We start from the raw sequence: 7,667 nt of genomic DNA, 5'->3' as shown, positions 1-7,667 counted from the left end.
AGAGAGAGAGAGAGAGAGAGAGTGAGAGAGGGACAGAGAGAGAGAGTCGGGGTGTGTTCTGCCTCTGTATACCTCCGTCTTTCATCCCTCCATCCATCCCCTTTTACTCATCCGATCTGGGGGCACTAGTCTGACGGCAGAGCAGATCTCCCCGGGGAGAGATTAGCGCTGACAGCACGACAAAGAAGAATGATGCCAGGGGGCCTCAGCTCTTCGACAAATTCAAATGTAATGTATGGCTTTAACTGCGCCAAGGAGGATCAACATAATATATGATCGACCCACTTTGCGGCGCACTCGGCTGGCAGTGATGTAGAAGCGATTTATGCCCGTAAAAATGTGCGGGCTAATTAAGTAAGACGTTGGCATGGGGAGGCAAATGCAATGAGCTTATGAGAGAGTTGGCAAAGTGCAGAGGAGGCAATCCCATCTCTGAGAAGGGCCTCTACCTGGGCCGGGTGAGAGAGAGAGAGAGAGAGAGAGAGAGAACTATACATTACCATTAGTCCAAATCAATACCTCCTCGATTTCAAATCAGAATCAGCGACATCCACGATCCAAGAGATCATTGATTTGATCATGCCGTGTGTCTGTGCCACGTGAGAGAGAGGCCGCTGAACCTTTAATTAAATCTTGTTTGTGATCTTGTTTAGGGTCCCTCCTCATCACTCGCCTGGGGGCCCGGCCAGGGCCTCTGTAATTACCAGGTGGGGGCCCTTCTCAGTCGGCCCGGCGCTGAAAAGCGAGATGTCCTAATTAGAGTCTCTTGGTGGAGAGACTGGAGTCCATCGGGGGAATACATGCCGCTGTTAGCTAACAGATTCCAGAGAGCCAACAGTGTTAATGAGACGTTCACAGAGAAAAAAATAAACCCAGCCACCTCTTTTTACATGAATCAGAACACGTTGTTCTGTCCTGTCAGGCTGTCAGATCTCATCACGGCTAAAACGTAACGCGCTGCACCATCCCATTCCCCAGGAGGGCGGCGCCGGCGACGTCATGCCCCCCACCCCCCCACACACACACACACAACTTCTACGTTTCTTCTGAAGTGTGTGTTTACATGGGGAAGACAGGTGCTCCGAAATCATACCGCAGGCACGCGTTTACTGTACCTTGTTGTTTCAGCATTGGTCTTAATTAAAACGAATACACAGCGCAGCTCCGTGTGTGATCATTGCTTTACAGCCCTAATACACATGCACTCCACTAACACATAATCACAAGGTCCCCAAGGGGGGGGAAGTGTGCATGTGTGCGTGTGTGCGTGTGTGTGTGTGTGTGTGTGTGTGTGTGTGTGTGTGTGTGTGTGCGCGTCTATGTCTGGAGGGGCAGCACGCCAGCTTCAACCCATTTCTCTAATGAGCTGCTGAATAGGCCATGTCACAGACCTACACAGGCTAACAGCCACCCAAGGCCTATATAGCACTCTATGGAAAACGTATAACACGGATTAGAGAGTGTAGGACAATATCTTTGCAGTGTCATTAGCTGAGCCGTGTTCTAGCACAGGCATGGGTTCAATTTGCCAGGAGAAAAGCACTTCTTCTCTCTCTCTCTGCACCAGCTGATAAAAAAGGCAACAGAGGAAAAAAACAAGATTTTTGTTGTGTTTAATTGTTCTCCTTCGCCTCCTGCAGATATCAATACTCTGAGAAAGTGTTCTTTTTCTGCCCCGAACAGAACACACTCCTCCAGCTCTCCAGACATCCATCATGCGTCCTATTGTCTTTGTATTCTTTCACAGGGTTTTTATCCTCTCTTTCTGTGTGTCTCATTCTCTCTAATTTCCCCAGACCCTCGTAGCGGCGGTCGAGGGTACACCTGTGAGAGGTGTTAACAGAGGGGACCGTTGGATGGCTTTACATCTCAATTCTCTTAAGTGCCTTTCCTTCTTTTTTTTTAATGGCCTCTCTACATCACCTCTATGCTCCAAGGACGCCCATGACGGTGAGAGAGACCATGTGTGGGACTGAGAGGCGACCACACACAGGCCGGGGCACGGCCCAGTTGGACAGCACCATGCACACTAACACATTTGGACCTGGCGTCGAAATTTAAAAAAATGTCTCTTAAATCCTGACAGTTTTCTGAAAATCACACCCGTGTGAACTGAGTGGTGCAACTCCCCTCTCTCTCTCCCCCCTCTCTCTCTCTCTCATTAGCAGGCAACAGTGCACAACACTGTCTCTCTCTCTCTCTGTTTCTGGCACAACAGCGCCCCTACTGGTACTCATTCATACTGGTGCTCATTAACGTCACATATATGGGTGAACCAACACATACAGTAGGTGAACACTGACATTGCTGTTCCTTGGGAGTGGTTGCACCACTCAAAAAGCTGTTTCTATATGTCAGTCATTCTTCGATTTTTCAAAAATAGCAGACCTCGCTATGAGCTTGTAGATCTGCTATTTATCAATAGCTAAAGCATAACATAATACGAACACCAAAAAGGGGTTCCCGCCCAAAATGGGCTAAAGGTATCAGAGGACACTGGAAGCTACTTTAGGCATATTATTGAGGTGTTGCCCTGGCCTGTTACTGTATTGTCTGTAGTACCAGCTGACCCAGGTAAATACATTTATATTCTGGAGAAGGACCATTATCTGTCACCCTGCAGAGCTGATATAGTCTATGCCTTGTATTTATTGCTCTACTTAATGGACCTGATTGTATTACTGAAGGTAAAGGGGGAGGGAACGCTGGGAACGCTGGCCTTAGTGTGGTGGTACTCCTCTGGCATCCTGCAATTACCTTATGTAAATCCCGGCCTGGAATGTCGAGCCGCGGCTATTTAAAATGCATTGAATTTCCATGGAAAATGATCCACTCCTGCTGGTTTGGAGCTCATTAATAACGACGACGAGGCCGTTTGACATTTGGAATACTTACACGCTTACTTAGCATCAGCATGCATGTGAGAACACATCCTAAGTTCGTCCGTACGTCGGTCGCGCCATGACTGTGACAGCACATTTACAAAAGGGATGGCTTTGAATTAAGCGCCCTGGCAAATGAGTTATTTCTGCTGGAGAATTGGTTCCTCTGCAGAAGACATTATACTTGTAAGTGCTCACTCAATCTTTGATAATGCAGAAACAGAGGAGTTAGAAAAAGAAAGAGAGAGAAGCAGAGAGAACCTGGCATCTAGGCCACCCGGAGTTCAAATAGGTTTATTCCATTGTTATGCAAAAAAAAAAAAAAACTTGTACCCATTTGACTGCAACCACCAGACTTTGATATTGTTGGAGTCGGGTTCGAAGGGCTTTATAATGGTCTACAGCACAAACTCCCATCACATGTCTCATTGGCGTACCATGATCGAATGCACATCTGACACTAGCTGACTTCAATATGATGTCAGTGCTGTCAGTGACGCCAACAAACTGCAACGAATTGCCACGAATAACAACAAGCGAGCGATCCAAACTGTTGACAAATCATGTCACAACAGGTCACGACAATAACTAACAAGGGCACAAACACTGGAGTATATGACTCATGGTCAGCCCCATTACAGACGTCCCAGCTGAGCAATGCTGAGCAATATGGTCCCTCAGTAGACGTGAGTCTAACCCATTTTAGGCTGGGAACCGCTTTTTGGTGTTAGCATAGCATTACATTATGCTTTAGCTATTTAAAAATAGCAGATCTACAAGCTCATAGCGTGCCACCGAGTGGCGCGCTACAAGCTTGTAGGTCTGCTATTTTTTGAAAAATCGAAGCACGACTGACATAGAAACATAGCTTTTTGAGAAAACTGTCATTTTCAAACAGACGTTTTTAGAATCTGATCTCAGGTCAGAATGGTCTAATAGCCATGTGTTGATTATTACACACCGACCCTGTGTGTGCCACCAGAGAGACCAACAGAAGGTCAGCGCCATCACCTCCCTGCCGTCATCAGTCTCCGCAGACCGCTAGCGCTGCGCGGCTAAACGCCGGTGAGACGGATGCACCGAGGCCGGCGGTACATCAGTCCTCGTAACTGTCAGACCTGGAGCTGGGCGGTGGGGGCCACGGGTTTGTTGTTATATATTAGACTGTAAAAAGCAGTTAACATGTCAAATGAAATATACCCATACAAGCCTCCCACCATATGCAAATGGTTTTATTACCTTCTCAAACTAAAATGTCAAGGGATTTTGGGGGAGTAAGTGTGTGTGTGTGTGTGTGTGTGTGTGTGTGTGTGACACGTGTGTGTGTGTGTGTGTGTGTGTGTGTGTGTGTGTGTGTGTGTGTGTGGAAGGGGGGGGGGTTGAGTTTACAGTACGGTATATCAGGTTGTAGTGCTACATCAAGCTATTTAACTAACTGCCGGTTGGGATTGAATTGGAGGCTAATTCAGTTTTGTAGCTGGGTCTCTCCCCCCCCCCCCCCCCCCCCCCCATGGGATTTGTTTTATGTCACTTCTTTCTAAGTAAGTAAAGTTTATTTATAGAGCACCTTTCACAGACAATTACAGTCACAAAGTGCTTTAACAACAATAAAATTAAAACAAGTCAATAGTCAATAAAACAAGTCAAGAACTAAATAAAGTAAGACAAAATAGAAAAAGTAGAGTAAAATAAAGCAATCAACATTTAACCAGGCCGGCTATGGAAAGGCCTGTTTAAAAAGGTGAGTTTTTAACAGTCGAGGTAACGGCGTCCAAACTACAATAAAGATGGCGGCGCGTCTGGTGTCCAATCCGGCACGCCACAACAAAGCATGGCTAACATACTTTATGGACATTGTTAAGCAGTAGGTGTCCTACCCGCGACATTCTTAATCCTACACCTACACGGCTTGTGCTTAGAACCAACGTGGAAGTGCCTCTCACCTACAACAACTGTGGACAGTTATTTTTGGGCTGATAAAGTATAGTTTTTGACCATCGACAGAGGCGTGGCTGCTCAAGCGAACTTGAGCCATGCGAGGCACCGCCGAGTGATGAGCCAAAGCGAGCGAGCTTTGTAAACCCTTATTTTGAATAAATAGCCCAGAGAAATGGTTTTAAGCCCCTGAAGGGTACGATCACACGTCTGCATCAGGAGCGTTGTTGCAGCCAACACATGTCATGGCGTCAAATGCCTTAAACGTCCCATGTGGTCTTGTGGGTTTGTGGGCAACGCCGGAATTCTGGTGTGTTTTGACTTAAACTGAGTGGTTGGCTGAGGCTCACTGAAGGAATACAAGCCTAACGCCAGCCCTGGGTCGGTGCCCGGTCCAATTTCACCAATGTTGAACTCCAGCCCATGCATGACGAATTGATCGCCAAGGTGTAAACCCGCCACAAACAGGCGCTGCTCCATCCCTTTGCTCCCATAGGATGGATGTTGTTATAATATGACCGTATGACCGATCTACATATGCTCACACTTTGTGGAACGCCACACGTCGTTCACTTGTAGATCGGCTATTTTATGCACGAGACGACACAGTTGTACGACGGAGCACAAACGAAGCATTAGAATGTTTATACAAAAGGAAAAGCGTGTGAATCATCACCTCTTAGCCCCCCATTCTGGTCTAAACTCCTGTCGACACTATAGCCCACCTGCAAATGAACGAACAGGGAACGAAGCGCTGAAGTACCATAAATCCTTTATGCCCCATAATGGCTTGTTCACATTACCTGCCTCTACACCTCAGCCCCCCAACGGAGGGAGCAGGACTGGCCCAGAGCAGATCAGCCCTGAGAACAGGAACAGAACAGCCAGCATATGGAGCACTTCAAACACTCAACAAGGCCTCCCCGGGCTCTGTGCTGTGGTCGCACCCATGAATTATAGAAATGATCTAATTGTTTTCTCATTTGGAAATTCTGGGGGCCCTTTTTCTGTCTCCGACGTACCCCCCTCCTCTCTCTCTCTCTCTCTCTGTCTGTCTTTGCCTTTCAGCTTTTAACGACCTGCGGTTTCCAACGGGGCACATGATTCAGTGCAACCAGCCCACCTCCGGCACGTTTTTTTAAGATCCAAGGTGGTCCCGGTCTGTCAAAACAGAGCCTCTATGCCAAGGTATAAGTCAAACCTGTTGCAGTACATTAACACGTTACGTAGGCAGGAGGGTAGGGGGACCCACTTAAATGCACTTCAAAGATGACGTGTAGCCTATACTCGATCACACGAGCGCGGCAGACGTGGTTGTAAAAACGTGTGCGCCACACACTGGCGGCCTCCTCGGTCACAGACAGACAGACAAGACTGGGTCAGGGGACATGATGAAAGCGTAAAAAGACAGCCAGACAGACGCCGGAGAGATTCAGAGGGACGCTGTTCACATTTCACCTCGCTGACACTGGATGGTGCAACACGAGGACATTTCAGACTACTACGACATATTATACACAGACAGAGAGGTATGTTTTACTGTACTTAGGAGGACTTAGACGCATAGTTCCATCATGAACTGCTTTCATTCCCTAAATCCACTACCTAGCCAAAACCTTCACCGCAACCAAAATCTAAAATTCTAACCCTTAAAAACAGCAGCTTGGAAAATGTAGGCCAGCAAAATAAATGCCCCTTACTTACTTTCCAGGATTTTCCCTCATGTTAACTAATCTTGTGAGGGCAACTAAACCGTCTGGTCCTCACAAAGACAGAAGTACAAAAGCAACGCACACACACTGAAACACACACACACACACACACACACACACACACACACACGCAGCAGGAAAGTAAAGTGGCGTCTAAATGGGGCCTTTCAGTCAGGGTGACTCAGTGTGGCCTGCACGGCAAGCAGCTTTGCTCAGCACTTGGTCCTGTGCTTCTTAATCAAAGTTGGCACCACAGCAATTACCTAATTAGGCATCAATTAATCCACACCCTTCAGGACTCTGAGCAGAGTTTGACCTAATGACAAATGACACACCTGCCTTCTTGGAGGAAAGAAGAAATCAAATTAATTGCGGCAGAGCAGCGAGGGGTTGTAATGTATCTCAGGGAACCTCAAGAAATATAGTCCACATTGGCCATACATTTAGTAATTAACAGGTAGGAAGATAATTGATTGAGACGTGAAAGCTTAAACCACTCAGTTTGATGACAACTATTTTTCATTTAATCATTGGATTTCAGGATGTATAGTTCAAGTGATGTAATTAAAGATGTGTGGGGAAGGTCAACGTTTAGGGGTTCCTTGAAGATTAAACGAAAAATCTTCATTATTCTATATCATATTCTACTAATGAACATAAATCTAGTTTACATTATAAAAGTACTGTAAAAAATAAAAATAAAACATATAAATATAAAAAGTTTATCTCCCACGATTTTGCAACCCAGTTTTTTCACCCAGTGCCAATTATCTAATGTAATCCTGGGCGCTACACTTCCTCTGCCAACCTGGGGGGGGGGGGGGCAGCGGACTGACCTCATGCTTCCTTCCATGCATGAGGAGTCCAAGCTGCTTCTTTTCACCTGACTGGGGGGAATTTCCCTGGTTGGATGTAGCGCGTGGAAAGGAACACGTTATTCCGACCAGTTCCTTTCCCCTCCATCAGGCGCCCCGGCTGGCCAGGGGGAGGTAGTTTTAGAGACCAGGATTACTGCATGTTTTTGTGAGGGTACTTACCCTAGGCTAGGGGACACGGGGAGAACATGTGAGGGTACCTACCCTAGGGGGACACGGGGAGAACATGCAAACTCCACACAGAAAGGAAATAAACATCTTTG

The sequence above is a fragment of the Protomyctophum bolini genome, assembly GCF_963924005.1.
Source record: "Protomyctophum bolini genome assembly, chromosome: 21".
Taxonomy (NCBI): domain Eukaryota; kingdom Metazoa; phylum Chordata; class Actinopteri; order Myctophiformes; family Myctophidae; genus Protomyctophum; species Protomyctophum bolini.
The sequence above is the reverse complement of the archived record's forward strand: the minus strand, read 5'-3'. Positions refer to the sequence as shown.